General features: G+C 42.9%; 1 protein-coding gene across 3 annotated transcripts in view; it reads left to right on the top strand.

Annotated features, from left to right (window-relative positions):
• LOC140729194 (coiled-coil domain-containing protein 171-like) overlaps window positions 1-21668 on the top strand; it is a 417526-nt gene that overhangs the window by 178639 nt on the left and 217219 nt on the right. The window lies entirely within an intron of this gene.

Here is a 21668-nt window from a genome sequence, read left to right as displayed (position 1 = left end):
CATTAATGACCTGGAAGAAGGGATCAAGTGTAGTCTATCAAGTTTGCTGATGACACTAAATTGAGTGAAAAGGCAAATTATGCAGAGAATACAGAGATTCTGAAGAGAGATAAAGATACGTTAAGTGAGTGGACAAGGGTCTGGCAGATGGAGTACAATGTTGGCAAATATGAGGTCATCCACTTTGGAAGGAAGAATGGAAGATCAGATTATTATATAAATGATAAAAATTCCAGCATGCTGCTTTGCAGAGGGACTTGGGAGTGCTTGTGCATGAATTACAAAAGGTTGGTTTGCAGGTGCAGCAGGTTATCAAGAAAACAAATGGAATGTTGGACTTAATTGCTAGAAGGATTGAATTTAAGAGCAGGGAGGTTATGCTGTAACTGTATAGGATACTGATGAGGCTGCATCTGGAGTTCTGCGTGCAGTTCTGGTCTCCTTACCTGAGGAAGGATATACTGGCTTTGGAGGCAGTGCAGAGGAGGTTCACCAGGTTGATTCCAGAAATGAAGGGGTTAGACTGTGAGGAGAGATTGAGTCGTCTGGGACTGTACTCACTGGAATTCAGAAGTATGAGAGGAGATCTTATAGAAACATAAACTTGTGAAAGGGATAGATATGATCAAGGCAGGAAAGTTGTTACCACTGATAGGTGAGACTAGAATTGGGGGACATAGCCTCAAGATTTAGGTGAGTAAATTTAGGATGGAGATGAGGAGGAACTGCTTTTCTCAAAGAGTGGGGAATCTGTGGAATTCTCTGCCCAATGGAGCAGTGGAGGCTGCCTCAGTAAATATATTTAAGACAAGGTTGATAGATTTTTGGATAGTAGGGGAATTAAGGGTTATGGGGAAAAGGCAGGTAGGTGGAAATGAGTCCATGGTCAGATCAGACATGATCTTATTTGAATGATGGAGCAGGCTTGGTGGCCAGATGACCTATTCCTGCTCCTATTTCTTATGTCCTTATTTTGGGGCCCCTTATCTTGTACAACTCTAGCAAATCACTTCTCATCCTCCTTTATTCCAAAGAGAAAAGCCCCAGCTCGCTCAACCAATGAGTGAACAATGTGCTGTATACGGAGGCTCATGCGGTGATATGTAAGGTGAGGGGGAACCTTTGGCCTATTTTGATGGTGAGAGGATGGTGTGACAGTAGATATACAGAAAATGAAGGATATACAGGTGAGGACAGCATTGATGGTGGTGGAAGGAAAATGCTGCTCTTTGGAAAAAAAGAGGACATCTCAGATGATTGAGAATGGATAACCTCATCCCGAGAACAGGTGTGGCAGAGAAACATGAACTCAGAGATGGGAATCGCATTTTAACAATTGGCAAAGTGGGAAGAGGTATAGTCAAAAAAGCTGTGAAAGTCACACACACAAAATGCTGGTGGAATGCAGCAGGCCAGGCAGCATCTATAGGGAGAAACAGTGTCGACGTTTCGGGCCGAGACCCTTTGTCTTGACCACCTTCTAGTCTTCAGACATGTCATCAATAGCTAACGATGAAGCTAATATTTCCACAAAGATCACTGCAATTTCTTCTCTAGCCTCCTTCAAAGTCTGAGGTGCACTCAGTCAAGCCCTGGGAATTTTCCCACCTTAATGTGTGAAGCTGCAAATACCTTCTCCCTGGTAACATGGATGTTCTCTGAAACATCTCTACTGGTTTTCATTTTCTCTAGAGCAACCATAATCTTCTCAGTAAGCACCGAGAAGAGATATTCATTAAAAATCCCCACCCATCTACTGTGGCTGAAGACATAGGCAGTCTTGCATATCTCAAAGGGGAGCCAATCTCTACCACAACATTCTTTTACTCTTAAAAAGACCTATATAACCTCGAGTTTTTCCTTGGCCTTACCTACCCTCTTTGCTTTCAAGCTTTCTTAGTCATTTTAGTTATCGGGGGATCACTATTCCCTGGTCTCCCAAATCTCTCTTCTTTTCCTGACTAGAGCCTCAATGTCTCATCAGCGAAGGTTCACTGAGCTTCCCACATTTACCTTTCACCTTAACAGGGACATGCTCTCTGTGAATCTTGATAACTCACTCCCTTGCCATTTGCTTCTCTTCCTTCACTCCACTTCACCTGCTCTTCAGGTTCCTGCTGACTAAAGGGATGTCTGCAACACAGCCTCACTATAATGACCCTACCCTTATTTCTAAATTCCACCCATATGGTCTCACTGGATTATCCCAAAAGGATATTGTCCCTTGTACATCGTCCCTTATCAGAAAGGCTCTTTCCTTACCTGCATCCCCATCATGTCTGTAGTATCTGTACCCTAGAATATTGAGCTGACAGTCCTCTACTCTCAGTCATGTTTCAGTTATTACTATAACAGTCCAATCTCTAGAACCAATCCTCGCTCCTAGTTCGTCTGCCTTACCAGTTAGGCTTAATCCGTTGGAATAAATAGAGTTTAACAGAGTATTCTTTTTCCCTCCCTTTGCTGGGCCCTTTGCTATCCTGATTACTTGCTTGCTCTCACTGGTTTCTGCTTTATCCCATGATTTGTTCCTGCTCAGGATCCCACTCTTCCACTCCCCCCCCCCCCCCCACCACCTAGTTTAAACCCTCCCGTGTAGCACTATCAAACTTCCCTGCAAAGATAGGTTCCTGTCAGGTTCAAAGCAGACTGACAGCGGTATATGTAATCATGAGTGGCATAGGATGAAAGCACACAATCTTATTCCCAGGGAAGAGGTGCTTAAAAACAAGAGGGCATAGGTTTAAGATCAGAGGAGAGATTTAAAGGGACATCAGGGACAAATTCAGGCAGAGGGTAGTGTGTTTGGAATGAACTGTCAGCAATAGTAGTTGAGGCAGGCACATTAGCAACATTTAAAAGCTATCTGCATAAGTAGATGCTTAGGAGAGGCTTAAAATGCTGTGGGCCAAATGTAGGCAGATGGGACGAGCTGAGAAAGTACGATTGGCATGGACAAGTTATGCCAAAAAGTCTGTTGCAGAATGACTATGAATCAGAAGAGATCCTAAGGATCCAAGTACCTTGGTCCCTGCTGCCTGCACCAACACCTCATCACAAACTCAGTTGGCCTACACTTCTGTTTCTGACCTCGCTAGCTCATTGCTCCTTATAATCCAGGGATTACCATCATTGAGGTCCTGCTTCTTAACTCCTTATACTTATTCTACAGGAATTCATCCCTTGTGTTCCCCATGTCATCTGTACAATTACCTCTGGGTGCTCAAAATCTCTTGCAGTAATGTTCTGCAACCGCTCAGACACATCCTTGTGCCTGGCATCCGGAGTATGCATACTACCCTGGCATCTGGTCTGCAGTCAACCAATGTCCTGTCTGTCCTCTTCACTATCGAGTCTCCTATCACCATCATTTTGTCTGACTGCACCCTTTCCCTCCGAGCCTCAGAGCTAGTCACCGTGCCAGAGATGTGAATGCTGCTACTAACCTCTGAAAGATTTCCCCCTCACCACCAACAGTATCCAAGGAGGTACACTTGTTAGTGAGGGGAATGGCCACAGGGGATCCCTGCACTACTTCTTGTAAGGGTTACTGGCGGCTGACAGACTAACACAAGGTGCATTACTGCCACCTACTGTAATATCAAAAAGTCTAATGTTTTTCAGAAAGTCAGATACACTCATATACATTACGATGGCAGGGATATCCTAACAAGCTTTCCATGTTAAGCTGTGTCTCCCAAAGATCTCAATTTAGCAATTAAAATGTTCCTTTGCACCTCATAAGAACTGCATTCAAATAAAATATGCTGCACCCTTTCTTGACAAGTGCGCTCCCTGTAAGTGCCTGTATCATGCATATTAATTGTGAACAAGTAATTATTCAAACTAATATGTATGTTTAAGTATAAATTCATTCCACCTTTTACACCCATCTCCCCGTTGAGTTCCCAGATCCTCAGAATTGACATAAATGTTGTCCTTTCTTTTCCTTATCCCAACTTTATTACCAGTGATTGAATAGACTCTTTAAAATGATGGCTTTCACCTCTCCTATATGCAAGGGCACCACTACATTTATATCTTTAATTTGAAGTGATTGCTTGGCTGGAATATCTGCTACCTTGTTTCCTTCAACCCCAACATGGGAAGAGACCCATAGGAAATATATACATAAGCCTAGACTCTGCAGTGTCTAGAAGAATGTCTGGCCCACAATTCAAAATGCCAAAACAGAGAATGAATCAGAACACACAAGTACATAATCAGGGTGTACTTCTTCAACCCATTCTAAGGCTAAAATGGTAGCAACCATCTTAGATGTGAATACTGAAACTTTGTCTGATAATATTTTCTTAATGGTCACCTGATACTTTGGAACACAAGCAGAAACACTTGATCGACCTGTCACTGGATCTTTTGAAGCTTCTGTATAAACATGTCAGAAGCCTTGCATATATTGCTGAATTTCTTGTGCCACTGACATTCCATCATTCTTCATTTGACCTTTTCTTGAAGGCTTAAATCAGCCACAAGCAAGTGAAAAATAACCATGGAGGAGGGACAGGAGCCATTTTTCACATTAAACAACACATTTTGTGCCCATTCATTTCTCATCCACCAAAACTGAAGGCCTTACAAATGTAGTGCTCCCAACACTAACATTTTCAATATTGGATGACCAACTTTATGTCCTCTTATGTTAACCCAATAAACCATTGCTAACTGTGACAGCATAGATGTAAAGTTACTTCACCCAGTTCTACCAGTAATGCCAAAATTGAGGATGCCTTAATAGTACCACAACTTGATCTCAATACTTGAGCTTAAACTTTATTTTGGGGCTTTAAGACCACTGGTGAGACTGACCCATAAGTAACATATCTATTCAAAGACAGATTTGATTAAAGCAATGCACATTTATTTAAGTGACCTCCTTCTTGCACCCCAATCTTACCCCATTAAGCACTATGCTCCTTCCATGTTGGCCTTGTGTCCATCTACATACTTAAAAACTTTACCACTGACTCTTGTTTATGTGATTTACTATATAACGAGATCAATTGTGGGTGTAATGTTCCTTTCAGAAAAGCAATTAACTTGAGTCTTTGCAACAGAAAATTTAAAGCCCCACTGACATCCCCATTCCTCCACTTCATTAATCGTTGCCTACATTTTCCTAACTATACAATTTGCTTTCCTGCCTCTCTTGCACACTGCATCATCATCAGCATATAACGATTTGGAAATGTCTGAGCTACCTTTTAAGAGAATATTATTAATCATAATACTAAAAAGGAGTGGGCCACACATTCCCCTGTGAAGTCCCGTTCTCTATCTCATACTTCTTAGAAAATGTTGTTTCCACCCCAACTTGTACTTTCCTATAACATAAAAAATAACTTGAATCCAATTGACTATTCTACCACTTATTTCCATCTTTTCCATTTTAAGCAACAACCCATGTGGCCATACATAAGCTTTCTTTATTAACTTGAGCTTTACGAATATCAGATTCTAATGTTCACATGGTTATTCTCCCTTTACAAAATCCAGATTGGTATACAATTAAATTTTCCACTACTTTCCACAAAATAAGAAAGCCTTGCAATAACCATTCAATGCATTGGCTTATAGACATGAGAAGTTAGCGAGATATAGGAATGACAACTGCTAATTTCCAGTAAGCAGCAAGTTGTCCTTCAACCTGAATTATATTAAAGAATTTCAAACCAATCCAAGTTTTGAACCTGATAACCGTGTAAACATATCGTAACAAATATCATCCTTCCGGGTGAAGTCTGACCAGCACCATTAATTGCCCTTTAAGTCCCGACAATGCACATTCAGCATTCAAGCAGAAACTGGAACATTCTTCTTCCTCAGCAGTTTGAGGATTGCTTGCAAAAATTGTTTTTCTGTAGAGCTTTCTACTTTAAATTGGTCTAACCATATACACTGACATATGTTTTTACCAATAATTTTGTTTTTTCCAGAGTAACTCTAATATTCCCCACAGTACAAAATGCATCAAGTTTTCAACCTCCCCCGTTTTCTGTATTTTGAATATTAACAGGTCCGATTCTCACCGTCTTCTGCAGAGCTTCCGCTGACGATATGCCCATTTCCACCCAAACATGCTACATTTCATTGTTTTCTTATACAGAACACACTGCATAAGCAGAGCTATTTTAGATAGATAGATAGATAGACAGATACTTTATTTATCCCCATGGGGAAATTCAACATTTTTTCCAATGTCCCATACACTTGTTGTAGCAAAACTAATTACATACAATACTTAACTCAGTAAAAATATGATATGCATCTAAATCACTCTCTCAAAAAGCATTAATAATAGCTTTTAAAAAGTTCTTAAGTAGTTTACTTAAATACATTAAATACAATCAACCCCGGCACTTTAACATATCTTACTCCTAACGCCTTTCCACAATTGCCATAATCATACTCTCTACCACGTTTACCTTTTACCCTTACACACAGCTGCCGCAATGGCTAAACTTCTAGCATTGAAAATATCTCAGATGGTGACACAGACTTGAACCATACAACTCACATGACCTAAATTAACCATTTTGGGCAACTTTTTCTCCTGTCAAATGTAATCAATACCGATAAGCTATCTGTACTTACTCCACCAAGAAACACTATTAAATGTTTAGTGTCCACAACTTCTCCCCTGACTAAATTTGTAACTTGGTCCATAGATACATCTAGAGGCACTCCCAAGATTACTTCCCAAGGTCACAATCGTTCAATACAATTCCTTGGTGTTACTTTCCTTCCACCAACAGCACTTAACACCAAAGCTTTCTCACATTTCTTACTATCTCTACAAAATACTAAGAGTGCCCCATCTCTTAAATGTTTTGCACCCACATTTATCTTATAAATTTTTTTTTCCAAATCCTTAGGTAGTGTAGTTGGATTGATATCAGAAACAGCTCCACATTCAAAGCTCAACAAAACCTTAAACTCTCTGTGGAAATGAATAATGGTCGATATTTTAGGCCAAGACCCTTCTTCAGACCTGAAGGAAGCAGGTGGCAAAAGTTGGTGTAGGGGAACATTTTGCATCCAGTGATCATAATGCCTTTGGTTATGGAAAAGTATAGGTTTGGTCCTCAAGTTGAGATTTTAACTTGGAAAAAGGCCAGTTTTTCTGGTATTGGTAAGAACCTGTCAAGTGTGGATTGGGACAGGCTGTTTTCTGGCAACAGTGTGATTTTTAGAGTACAAAGCTTGTATGTGCCTGTCAGAACAAAAGGCAAGGATGTCAGGTTTAGGGAACCTTGGTTTTCAAGAGATATTAAGGCCCTGGTTAAGAAAAAGGAGATACTAGCAGGTAGGAACAAATGAAATATATGGAGTATAAGAAATGCAAGAGAAAAATGAAGAAATAAATCAGGAGGGCTAAAAGAAGGCATTAGGTTGGTTTCAAAGGTTCAAAGGTTTATTTATTATCAAAGTTTACAACTCTGAAATTAGTCTTCTCCAGATAGCCATGAAACCAAGTAAAAAAAGTACGGCAAAACGATCATCAACCCCCAAATCCCTTCTCCCCACACAAAAAAAAAACAAAAACAGGGCACATCGACCCCCAAATCCCCCACATTGCACACAAAAAAACAAGAAAACTGTAAGACTGAAATAAGAAGTCTATAGTGCAAGTCCATATTGAAAATGTCGAATACCTGGGTAACCTTCTTTGGGCCCAGTAGCAGGTTCTCCCCACTCCAGGAGCAGAACGATCCCACCAGTGATCCAAGGCAGTCTCCTCTCTCTGGTAGCAGAACGATCCCACCAGTGATCAAAACGCAGTCTCCTCTGTCCAGCAGCAGATTGTTCCCACCAGCGATCAAAAGGCAGGCAACCGGTGCTCACGTTCAGCTGGTTCCCCCTTGCTGCTTTAATCGGTAAACCACTTTGACAACCCTGTTGTTATTACACCTTTCCAGAATCTGTCTCCCTATCTGCTCCTCGATATCCCTGTTACTCTTGGGTGGTCTATATAAAACACCCAGTAGAGTTATTGACCCCTTCCTGTTCCCAACTTCCACCCACAGAGACTCTGTAGACAATCCCTCCATGTCTTCCTTCTTTTCTGCAGCTGTGACACTGTCTCTGATCAACAGTGCCATGCCCCCATCTCTTTTGTCTCCCTCTGTCCTTTCTGAAACTTGAAGCCTGGCACTTGAAGTAACCATTCCTGCCCCTGAGCCATCCAAGTCTCTGTAATCACCACAACATCATAATTCCAAGTACTGATCCACACTCTAAGCTCATCCGCTTTGTTCACAATACAACTTTACAACTCAAACCATCAATTTGAGTGCGTTCCTTCTCAATCACCTGCCTATCTTCCCTCTCACACCGTCTCCAGGCTTCCTCTATTTGTGAGCCAACCGCCTCTCCCTCCGTCTCTTCAGTTTCGTTCCCATCCCCCGGCAATCCTAGTTTAAACTCTCCCCAACAGCCTTAGCAAACCTCCCCGCCAGGATATTGGTCACCCTGGGATTCAAGTCCAACCCGTCCTTTTTGTACCGGTCACTCCTGCCCCAAAAGAGGTCCCAGTGATGCAGAAATCTGAATCCCTGACCCCTGCTCCAATCTCTCAGCCACACATTTATCCTCCACCTCCCTTTATTCCTATACTCACTGTTACGTGGCATAGGCAGTAATCCCGAGATGACTACCTTTGTGGTCCTGCTTCTCAACTTCCTTCCTAACTCCCTGTAGTCTGTTTTCAGGACCTCTTCCTTTTCCTGCCTATGTTGTTTGTACCAATATGTACTACGACCTCTGGCTGTTGTCCTTCCTACTTCAGGATATCCTGGACGCGATTGGAAACATCCCGGACCCTGGCACCTGGAAGGCAAACTACCATCTGAGTTTCTTTCCTGCATCCATAGAATTGCCTGTCTGACCATCTAACTATAGAGTTCCCTATCACTGCTGCCATCCTCTTCCTTTCCCTACCCTTCTGAGCCACAGGGCCAGACTTTATGCCAGAGGCGCAGCCTCTGTTGCTTCCCCCAGGTAGGCCGTTCCCCGCAACAGTACTCAAGCAGCAGTACTTATTGTCAAGTGGTACAGCCACAGGGGTATCCTCTAGCCTCTGACTCCTGCCCTTCCCTTTCCAGACTGTTACCCACTTATCTGTCTCCCCAGGCCCCGGTGTGACTACCTGCCTGTAGCTCCTCTTTATCACCTCCTCACTCTCCCTGACCAGACAAAGGTCATCGAGCTGCATCTCCAGTTCCCTAACGCGGTCCCTAAGGAGCTGCAGCTCGACGTACCTGGTGCTTTGTGGTGTAATGAGTAGATCTTACACATTGAGTGGTAGGGCACTGAGGAATGCGAAGAATAAATGGATCTGGTTGGAACTTGTTGGAACCCTGAAGTACCTACCTACTCCTCTTACATCCAATTGCAGCTCTAGTACCTTGAAATAAATTGTCAGAAGCTGGTGTTGGGTACATTATACATAGATGTAGTAATCAGGGAGACAGTAATTTGACTTCCCATGTCTTGCAAGAGGAGCATTCCACTGTTTTGTCATTCTGCCTACACTGAATCAAGTACTAAAGATGAACAGGAAATAAATTCTTCCCTGTTCTTATCTACTCCTTACATGTACCTTCTTGCCAAACATTCAATTCCCTGGTCTCTACACTTGCCCATACCTTCATTTTATTGTCTGCTGTTAATTAACTAATTAGCCAATCAATGAACTTGCCTCTTTTAAACTCTCCTGCTCTTTTTCCAATTCCTGGCTTCCCTTTTGTCAACTCCTCGAAAACTCAGTTATCAGACAAAACCTGTTCATGGTTTTCCAAATGCTCATAAATTCTATCCCTAAGAATCCTCTCCAATATGTTTTCTACCATTCATGTGATACTTGTCAGTAGTTTCCAGGATTATCCCCATTTCCTTTCTTGAATAGCAGAAAAGCATTAGTTACTCACCAATGCTCTAGTATCTTGTCAGTGGCTAGAATGGATGTCAAGATCTTGGTCAAAGCCTGAGAAATCTCCTTTCTTGCTCTTTTCAACAACCATTGAATTAACCACTGTATTTAGTAAATTAGTTTATGTTTGTCAGATGTACCAAAGTACAGCGAAAAACCTTTCTTAAATACCATTCATACAGATCAATTGAGGTAGTACAAAGTACAACAATAGAATGCAGAATGTTACAGTTACTGACAAAGTGTAATGCAGCTAGACAATAAGATGTAAGGTAGATAGAGGTTGAGGGAACTATTCAATACTCTTATAACAGCAGATAGAAACCGTCTGAGCCTGGTGCTAAGCACTTTAAGGCTTTTCTATCTTCTGCCCAGTGAGAGAGAAATGTCCAGCGTGGATGGTATCTTTGATGATACTGGCTGCTATACTATGGCAGCAAGAAATGTGGATAAAATCCACGGAGGGAGGCTGGTTGCCATGATGTGCTCAGCTGCATCCGTAACTTTCTGCAGTTTCTTGTAGTCTTGGGCAGAGAGGTTGCCATTCCAAACCGTGATGCATCTGATAGGATGCTTTCAATAGACTATCAATAAAAATTGATGAGGGTCAAAGATGACATGACAAATTTGTTTGGCCTCTGAGGAAGTAGAGGCACAGTGAGCTTTATGGGCTGAGGTGTCAGTGAAGTTGGACAAGACAAACTAAGACAGACATTCACTCTTAGGAACTTGATGCTCTCAACCTTCTAAATTTCAGCATTTCAGCACTGTTGTAAACAAGAGTATGTGTACTGCACCCCTTCCTGGATTTAATGACCAAATCTTTTGTTTTGCTGACACTGAGGGAAATGTCAAAGGTTGATATCATTACACTATGTCCTAGGCTCTCTGTCTCCTTTCTTTACTCCAAATCATTGTTATTTGAGATACTACTTATTATGATAGTATCATCTGCAAGTTTGTAGCTTGAGTTAGAGCAATATCTCGCCACACAGTCATGTGTATTTAGTGAGAAGAGTAGGGGCTGAGGATGCAACCTTGTGGGGCACTAGTGTTGAGAATGATTGTGGCATTGTTGCTTATTCATACTGATTGCTGTCTGTTGGTCAAGAAGTCAAGGATCCAGTTGCAAAGGGAGGTGTGGAGTCCCAAGTTTAGGAATTTGGAGCTGAGTTTGCTTATAATTACAGTATTGAAGCTGAGCTATAGTCAATAAACAATAGTTTAACATAAGTAGCTGTACTGTCCAGATGCTCCAGAGGTAAGTGAAGGGCCAAGGAGATGGCATCTGCCTTGAACCTTCTTGGCGGCAGGTGAGTTGCTGTAGGTCAAGGTTGTTTGGGAGGTGTTTCGTGACCATCCTATCAAAATGCTTCACAGTGGCAGATGTCAGAGCCACTAGGTGGTAGTCATGAATGTACATTACCTTGTTTTCCTTAGGAACTGGGATGATAGTGGACTGATTGCAGCATGAAGAGGTTAAAAAGGTCTGCAAATACCCTACCAGCTGATCTGTGCTAGATCTACATGTCAGATGTTGGTTTGTCTAAAAACAGCTGCTTGTAATTAACCTTGCCTTGTTCCTGCTTCGTAGTCTTGTAATTTTCCCTAATCTAATTTAATACTCTCCCACAAGGTCCATACTTATCGTAATAGCTGACTTAAAATTGAGGAAATTGTGAACATCATTCCCTAAATGTTCTCCGACTAAAAGGTCAGTCACCTGGTCAAGTTCATTTCCCAGTATCTGGACCAGTATTTCTCCTACTCTTGTTTGACTATTTACATCTTGATTTAACTGACCCCCTGGATACATCAAACACTTTCGAAACCCCTTGTACTAAATAGGTCCCAGTGTATACTGGGAAGTCACCCATGACAACAATTCTATTGTTTTTATACCGTTCCCGAATCTCCCTGCCTATCAGTTCCTCAATTGTCAGTGTCTATTGGGAGGTTTGTAGGATGTAACCTGGTCCCAGCTTGCAGCTATATAAAAAATGACAAGACAGCGGCTACATTTCATTAAGAATTTGAGGAGATTTGTTTCGTCACCTAAAAAACTCAAAAACGTCTACAGATGTACCATGGAGAGCATTCTGACAGGCTGCATCACTGTCTGGTATGGGGCGGGGGTGGTGATTGCTATTGCACAGGATTGAAAGAAGCTACAGAAAGTTGTAAAACTTTATCTGTCTTGGGTACTAGCCACCATGGTGTCCACGATATCTTCAAGGAGCAGTGCTCAGAAGGGTGGTGTCCATCATTATGGACCTCCATCACCCAGGACATGCCCTCTTCTCATTGTTACCATCAGGAAGGAGGTACAGAAACCTGATGGCACAAACTCTGTAAGAGGTGGTTTATTTTTGTATGTCAAATATGATGGCAGAATATAGTATTAATGGTAACACTTGGTAGTGTGGAAGATCAGAGGGATCTTGGGGTCCGAGTCTATAGGACACTCAAAGCTGCTGTGCAGGTTGACTATGCTTAAGGCAGCATATGATGTATTGGCCTTCATCAACCGTGGGATTGAGTTCAAGAGCCGAGAGGTAATGTTACAGCTACATAGGACCCTGGTCAGATCCCACTTGCAGTACTGTGCTCAGTTCTGGTCACTTCACCACAGGAAGGATGTGGAAACTATAGAAAGGGTGCAGAGGAGATTTACAAGGATGTTGCTTGGATTGGGGAGGATGCCTTATAAGAATAGGTTGAGTAAACTTGGCCTTTTCTCCTTGGAGTGACAGAGGATGAGATGTGACCTGATAGAGATATACAAGATGATGAGAGGCATTGATCATGTGGATAGTCAGAGGCTTTTTTCCCAGGGCTGAAATGGCTAACATGAGAGGGCACAATTTTAAGGTGCTTGAAAGTAAGTACAGAGGAGATGTCAGAGGTGAGTTGTTTACGCAGAGAATGGTGAGTGCGTGGAATGGGCTGCTGGTGACAGTGGTGGAGGTGAATACAATAGGGTCTTTTAAGAGACTTTTGGACAGGTACATGGAGCTTAGAAAAAGAGGGCTGTGGGTAACTCTGGGTAATTTCTAAAGTAAGTACATGTTTGGCACAGCTTTGTGGGCCAAAGGGCCTGTATTGTGCCGTAGGTTTTCTATGTTTCTAAACTCAGCGATTCAGGATCAGTTTCTTCTTTGATTTCTAAATGGACACTGAACCTGTGAACACTACCTCACTTTTATTTTTTCTGTTTTTGCACTATTTTAAATTTAACTATTTAATATGTGTGTATATATATATATATATATATATACATACACACACACACACACACACACACACACACACATATATATATATATATATATATATATATATACATACTGCAATTGATTTACTTATTTTTTCCTTATATTATCATGTATTGCATTGTATTGTTGCCACTAGGTTAAGAAATTTCATGGCATATGCTGATGATATTAAACCTGATTCTGATTCTAATCCCATCAAAGTGGTTGCACCTTTCTTATTTTTGAGTTTGACTCATCTGAATTAGTGATTGAGTCTTCCATTATGTCCCATCTGAATGTTATTGTCTCATACTAATAGTGGAGCTGACCTTTTACCTTCCTTCCTTTCTATCTTTTCGAAACATTGAGACCCTGGAACATTAAGCATCCAGTCCTGTTCCTCCCTCTGTAATAGCCACAGAATAATAGTTTCATGAATTGTTCCATACTCTGATTTCGTCACTCTTACCCTTAATACTCCTGGTATTAAAATAAGTACACTGCAATCATCTGCCCCATTTTATCTATTATCTTACCCCTGACTGTCCTTCCTTACCAACTTGACATCTGCCTTCCTCTCTGTTCCTTCACTTTCTGATCTGATGCTCTGGTTTGTTTCTTATATTAGTTTAAACCTCCCAAGTAGCCCCAGCAAACCTCCTAGCCAGGATATTGGTTCCTTAGCAGCTAACATGCAACCTGCCCCTCCTGTATGGGTTGCCCCTGCCCCAAGAGCCTGATATCTTATCCCTGACATCTAATACCACACATTCCTCTGTTCTATCTTTCTGTTCCTGCCCTACCAAGCACATGGCATCAGGAGAAATCTAGAGATTACTACCTTCATTATATATGTGGGCCATTGTTAGAGCAGTCAGGTTTTGACTCAACAGGCTTTGGCAAGAACAGGTAGAAGCTAAAGGTGTGGAGTGTTTTAAAATCATTTAGTTGATTGTAGAACTTGAGCTCAATAAGTTAAAGCCAAAAATTTAACAAATGTAGGCAGAATGCTAGTTAAGGCATTGGACTGCTTCTCCTGTAAGATGTGGGATTGCAAGGTACCTAACAATCTCCCTAATCACTACATCTACATCTTCAGCTCCTGGCTGCCAAGTCCAAGGAACTGGAACAGGAGCTGTATGTACTCAGGACCATCTGGGAGGTTGAAAATCTCAGAAATGAGACTCTTACCCAGAGTTCAGGCTTCAGATAATAGATGGGTGACCACCAGGAAAAGTAAGGGGAGTAAGCAGTTACAACATGGAGTCCTTGAAAGTGTGTCCATAGGTTGTAGGAACATTTCAATGATAGGGCAAGTGAAGTTGACTGAAGTATCCACTTTGGTTCAAGAGCCTGATGGCTGAGGGGTAATAACCGTTTCTGAACCTGGTGGTGTGAGTCCTGAAGTTGCAGTGCCTTCTTCCAGATGGCAGCACTGACAACAGAGTATGTCCTGGGTGGGGTTGGGGTCCCTGATGATGGATGCTACTTTCCTGCGACAGAGTTTCATGTTGCTGTGCTCAATGGTCAGGTAGGCTTTATCCATGATGAACTATATGTATCCATTACGTTTTGCAGGATTTTTCATTCAAGTGTTTCTAAACTGTGATGCAGCCAGTCAATATACTCTCCACTTCACATCTATAGAAGTTTGGCAAAGTTTTAGATATCATGCTGAATCTTCGCAAACAGGTGCTGCCATGCTTTCTTTGTAATTGTACTTAACATGCTGAATCCATGACAGGTTCTCTGAAATAATAACACCTAGGAATTTAAAGTTGCTGATCTTATCCACCTCTGATCTTCCAATGAGGACTGGCTCATGGACCTCTGTTTCCTTCTCCTGAAGTCAATAACCAGCTCCTTGGTCTTGTTGACATTGAATAAGCGGTTGTTGTTATGGTGCCACTCAGACAGATTTTCACTCTCGCTCCTATATGCTGATTCATATCACCTTTGATTCGGCCAATGACAGCGGTCTCATCAGCAAACATGAATATGGCATTGGAGCTGTGCTTGCCACACAATCAGTTGCTTCACCAATATAAACTGAGTCCTTTTGAGTGTAAGAGGTTTAGAAGGGGCAGAATTTGTTAGGTGCATCCAGGGGGGTTCCTTAACTCAACATGTAGACAGTCCAGCAAGAGGAGGGGCTGTACTGGATCTGGTACTGGGTAATGAGCCTGGACAGGGTTTTTCCCACTGGGGTTGGGTGGGATTCCAACTAGAGGTTATGGGTTAATTGAATTGACTTTATTACTTACGTCCTTCATATACAAGTACATGAGGAGTAAAGATCTTTGTTACATCTCCATCTAAGTGTGCAATTTATAGTAATTTATAATAAATATTATGTACAACAAGGCAGTCAACATAACATAGAAATACAATTGTGTTAGCCTGTTGCTCCTGGCTTTTATGCTGTGGTACCATTTCCCAGATGGGAGCAGCTGGAACAGTTTGTGGTTGAGGTGACTCAGGTCCCCAATGATCTTTCAGGCCCTTTTTACACACCTATCTTTGTAAATGTCCTGAATAGTGGGAAGTTCACATCTACAGATGCACTGGGCTGTCCGCACCACTCTCTGTGGAGGTACAGTTCCCATACCAAGCAGTGATGCAGCCAGTCAGGCTGCTCTCAATTGTGCCCCTGTAGAAAGTTCTTAGGATCTGGGGGCCCATACCAAACTTCTTCAACCGTCTGAGGTGAAAGAGGCGCTGTTGTGCCTTTTTCACCACACAGCCAGTATGTATAAACCACGTGAGATCCTCAGTGATGTGAATGCCAAGGAACATAAAGCTGACCACCCTCTCAACCCGAGATCCATTAATGTCAATAGGGTCTAGCCTGTCTCCATTCCTCCTGTAGTCCACAACTAGCTCCTTTGTTTTTACAACATTGAGGGAGAGGTTGTCTGTAGGTTGCCTCAATATTATTTGAGACTAGGCCAACAAATGTAGTATCGTCAGCAAATTAACAGTTTAGAGCTGTGGGTGGCAACACAATCATGGACATACAGAGAGTAAAGGAGGGAGCTTAGGACACAGCCCTGAGGGGCACCTGTGTTGGGATCTGAGGAGCAGAGGTGAGGGAACCCACTCTTACCTCCTACTAGCCATCTGACAGGAAGTGAAGGATCCAGCTGCACAAGACAGGGTGAAGGCCAAGGTCTCTAAGCTTCTTGTCGAGCCTGGAGAGAACTATGGTGTTGAGTGCTGAACTGTAGTCCAAGAACAGCATTCTCACATAACCTTCCTTCTTCACCACATGTACAAGGACGGTGTGTGGAGCTGTGGCTATTGCATCATCTGTCGATTGGTTGTGTCAGTAGGCGAATTGTGTGGGTTGTAGCATGCTGCAGATCTAGTCCATGAACAGCCTCTCAAAGCATTTGCTTTTTATTGATGTGAGTGCAACGAGATGCAGTTGTTTAGACATGTTACCTTGGTCTTTTTAAGCACAGGAACAATGGTGGATGTTTTGAAGCAGGAAGGCACTCTACACTGGGGGGAGGGAGAGATTCAACATGTCTGTAAATGAACCTGCCAGTTGTTCCGTGCACACTGAGTACCCCCCCCGGGATTCCATCCAGTCCAGCAGCCTTGCGACTGTCCACTTGTTGAAATCACCTTAGTACTTCAGCCTCAGAGATGACCAAGCTGTAGGACTCTTCAGCGGCCCTCCTCGGCTCAGTGTGGGCAACATTGAATCGAGCATAAAAAAGATTTGGCTCATCTGGGAGAGAGGCAGCAAAGTTGGAAACAACTTTGTCTAGCTTTGAAGTCTGCGATGGTGTGATCTTGTCCCTGTATTGTCATTTTGCTGCCTTGATGACTTTGTGCAGAACATAGCTGCATTTCTTGAGTTCCTGTTGGTTACTGGCAACATAAGCTCTGTGTCACGCAGTAAGTGCTGCTCGCATGGAACTGTTGATCTGGGGTTTCTGGTTTGGATAGACCCTGACCGTTTTCTTGGGAACATTATCCTCGATGCTGTTCCGGATGAAGCTCGTGACCCCTTTCATGAACTTGGAGACATCCTCATCAGTTGACATCATCAAAGCAGTCCTGTAGCATGGAGGCCGATTGGTCGGACCAACAGTGGATGGTTTTAACTATGGCTGCCTCTTGTTTCAGCTTCTGCCTGTACCTTGGCAGCAGCAAGATGGAGGAGTGATCTGACTTTCCAAACGGCAGGCAGAGGAGCGCTTTGTAAGCTTTGTGGAAGGGAGAGTGGAAGTGGTCGAGTATGCTATCTCCCCGTGTGCTCACCTGAATGTGTTCACAAACCTCTGGAGAGACTTTAGTCAGTGACGCTTGATTAAAGTCGCCAGTGACAATGAAGCAGCCTTTAGATGTGCAATCTCCAGAGTGCTGATGGTCTCGTACAGTTCCATGAGAACCAGGCAAGTATCAGCCTGCGGCGGAATGTACACCGCTGTGGTAATAACAGCCGTGAACTCCTGGGCAGCCAGAGAGGTCTACACAGCAGCACCAGGTACTCCAGGAACAAAAGGATTTGAGGGCATGCACATTCCGAGCATCACACCAAGCATTATTGACCATGAAGCATACCCCACCTCATTTACTCTTCCCAGAGAGGCTTTTTGCCCTGTCTGCTGGAACAGGGAGAACCCAGAGGGCTCGCTGGCATGATCCGGTATCTCCTCCATCAACCAGGTCTCCATGAAGCATAAAACGTTACATTCTTTTTTTTAAATTCCGCTAATAGGAAATTCTGTCTCTCAGTTCGCACAGCTTATTGTCCAGGGGCTAAATGTTAGTCAGGAGTATGCTGGGGAGCGGCAGCGGATTAGCATGCTGTCTCAACCTCACCAGCACGCCGGCCCTTCTCCCTCACCTCGGCCGCTTCAGAGGTAGCGGCTGTGTAATAAATGAGCCTCCCATGGATCGCGCAAGCAGGGGTTCCCAGTGTAGAAAAGGCGGCACGTAGTGGGTAAATGGCATCTTCCTGATGTTCAGGAGAGTCATTCTATCATATCTGATGTGACTATCAGCTACTTGAACAAGAAATGCAAAGGAAGTTGCAGAAATGAGCAGTATACTGTAAAGCTGGAAAGGAGCTCGCAACACGGCCGTCGTATGTGTCGCCATCTTATCAAAGGGTGAAAGGTGAAAAGTTTAAGGGGAAACATGAGGGAAAACCTCTTTGCTTAGTGTCATGAGAGTGTGGAACGAGCTGCCAGTGCGAGTGGTGCATGCGAGCTTGATTTCAATGTTTATGAAAAGTTTGGAGAGGTACATGGAGGGTAGGGGTATGGAGGGCTATGTTCCTGGTCCAGATTAATGGGAGTAGGCAGTTTAAATGGTCCAGCATGGGCTAGATAAACCGAAGAGCCCGTTTCTATGCTGAACTTTCCTACGACTCTATGACTGTAAATCAAGGATCCAGTTGCAGAGGGTAGTACAGAGGCACAGGCATTGAAGTTTGTTGATTGGTGCTGAGGATGCACGATGCATGAGCGCTGAGTTATAATCAATAAACACCCGGTGGTCCAAGTCCGAGTGGAGAGCTGGTGGAATTGCATCCCCATTCAGTCTATTGTGGGTGTGAGGCAAACTGCAGCAGGTCCAGGTCCTTGCTTAGGCAAGGGTTGATTCTGGCCATCAACAGCATCTCAAAGCACTTCATCACTGCAGATGTGAGTGCACCCTGATCTTCCATCCCTCACCACTGAGGTCAACAGTCACCTCCAGTGGCTCAAGGATCAGAGACATACTGTCATAAGGGAGTGGACCCAACTGCAAGACACAGACAGTGAAGTACCAGGAACAGAACTAGGCATGAGAAGGAAGCAAGGGAAGTGGGGAAGAAAGGACACTGGACACAACACAGGTCCCGGACAAGACAAGGACTCCAGGCTGGGGCAAGGACTTGACAAGGATAGGGAACCAGGACATGGAACTGGGGACTAGGAGCCTGGGCTTAGACTCCAAGCCAGAGACTGGACAAGGACCCAGAACCTGGATCTTGACTCAGGCTTGGACTCCAGAACCCGGCAAGGACAAGACATGGCTACAGGATGAGGAGAGGCACAGGACAGGACAAGAGATTCCTGGACTGGACAAGGGAACCCCAGTACGGGCTGGGCAAGGTACTCCTGTGCTGGGCAAGACACATGGACATGACGAGAACCCAGAGCCTTTGTCAAGGGAGAGACATGAACATGGAACACAGAGCCAGGACCCCTCCTTGGGTACAAGACATAGAGCCAGGACTCATCACACAAAACACAGAGCCAGGACCCCTCCTTGGGTACAAGACATAGAGCCAGAACTCATCATACAGAACACAGAGCCAGGACTCCTCCTTGGGTACAGGACATAGGGCCAGGACTCATCACACAGAACACTGAACATGACAAGACAGTTCCCAACACTAGGTAGCAGCAAAACAGCCAGACCTACCTAGCAAAGGCATGGACACAGACAGATAGTTCCAAACAGGGCAAGGCTCCAGGCAGAGGCAAAGCTCAGCAAGGCAAGGCTCCAGGCGATGCAAGGCAGGGCTCCAAAAGGAAGGTGAAGGGATACAGACAGGAGGTTAGGATAGGAACAATCCAGCAGCCCAAGGCTGAATCCTGAAGCTATTTATGAGGCCAGCCCAAACAAGAATCAGCTGCCTCAACAGAAGCTGGGGAAACCCAGAAAACCTAGAATAAGGAACATGGACTGGACCGCGAACCGGAATGCAGATTTCACAGACCATGACACATACATTTTATTACTGTGTGGATGTGAGGAAACATTTTTAGGGAGTGAGTGCTTGTTCCCTGAAACCCATTGACGGACAAAGTGACAGGAATAGTTGTTGAGATCTTTCAAAAGGTAATTGTATAGTTACTGGATGAAAAATTCACTTAGATTATGAGACAAAGTGTTTCCCATACAAAATGATGTTTACTCCTCATAACAGTCCCTGACTTTCATGGTGAGCATAAATCCTGTCTCTCAGAATCTTACGCAGCAACTTCCCTGTCTTTCCCTGCCTATAAATGCTTTCCACCCTACTGCCCTTTTTCAACAAGGGACAGCAGTAACTGTCCTCCAATCTTCTGGCACCTCAACCATGGTTAATGAAGAAGCCGTAATCTCTGGCAGAGCCCCAACAGTCTACTTCTATACTTCCCTTAGCATCCTAGGAAAGATTCTGTCAGGTCCTGGGGATTTATCAAAGTTAATATGCTCTCATGTTTCTAGCACTTCCTCTTTTCTGATACAGTGTCCTAATGAATATCAGTGTATTCCACCTCCGCTTACCTCTCCAGCCTTGATGTCTTTCTCCCTGGTGAACAGTGATGAGAAGTATTAATTTAGGACTTCGATCATAACCTCTTACTCCATGCATCAATCCCTTCCTTAGCCACCCTCTTGTTTCTAATATACTTATAAAAGATTTTTGGACATTTCTTAATTCTACTTGCAAAGTCTTTTCACGGGCCCTTTTTGCCCTCCTTATTTCTTTCTTGATTCTTCTCCCTTGGCTTCTTAAACCTCAAATAACTCATTCAGTACCATTTTCTTGTATGTTACATATGCATTTTTCCCTGATCAAACCCACAATATCCTTTGTCATTCAAGGTTTCTGAAGCTTTCTATCTTTGCTTCTTAACTTTATCCCAAGGCAAGAATAACACTGAAGTTCATCGTGGAAATATGGAAACTATATTTTAGTGCAGTCCACTTCCTAGCAGAGTAATGATGTTGTTAAAGATACTGGGCTAAGTGTAGTAAAGTCATTGACCAGTAGGTGGGAGCTAGTGTATCACAACTACCTGGCTACTTACTGTGATTGCATTCTCTGCTGAAAATCACTAGTACATTCAAGAAAATAGAACTAACTTTTTTTCTCTGTGATTGTAAATGCAAGCAGTAAACAGTGAAATCAGGAATGTTTAAAAAGTGGATAAATTGATATTGTCTCTCAAAGGATATATCACTGTCACCATTTGTTGCCTGTTGAGAATTATAAGCATCCCTACTTCTTAAATGACCTGAACATACTATTTCATATTATTGAAAGCATCTTTCTTTTCTGCAGTTATTTATATAATTAGAACAAACATTCCTCTTCACAGATGGGGTACTTTTTAAAAGTAGCATTCAATAATTCATTATTATAATCTGGATGAAGAATTGGTAATTAGCAGAACATAACATGGCTATAAATTTATCAGTATATATTTAAATTGTTATGCAACCTCCATATCGTGATCATTGCAAGAATCAATCATAAGATATTTTACCAGCTGAATAATGTGAATAATTACTATAGTTGATGACTCTGCTTCTATTAATTACTTGTGATTGGCAAACATACTAGTGCTTATTTTCCAACTTCTGTATCGCAACAGCCTTTGTTTGATATTATCATTTTATATACTGTGTTTCAGCAAAAATAATATTTTTCTGAATTAAATTAGTACTATGGAAGGCATGGCATC

The sequence above is a fragment of the Hemitrygon akajei genome, chromosome 6 (genome assembly GCF_048418815.1).
Source record: "Hemitrygon akajei chromosome 6, sHemAka1.3, whole genome shotgun sequence".
NCBI classification, from domain to species: domain Eukaryota; kingdom Metazoa; phylum Chordata; class Chondrichthyes; order Myliobatiformes; family Dasyatidae; genus Hemitrygon; species Hemitrygon akajei.
This window is presented reverse-complemented; position numbering and strand designations above follow the sequence as displayed.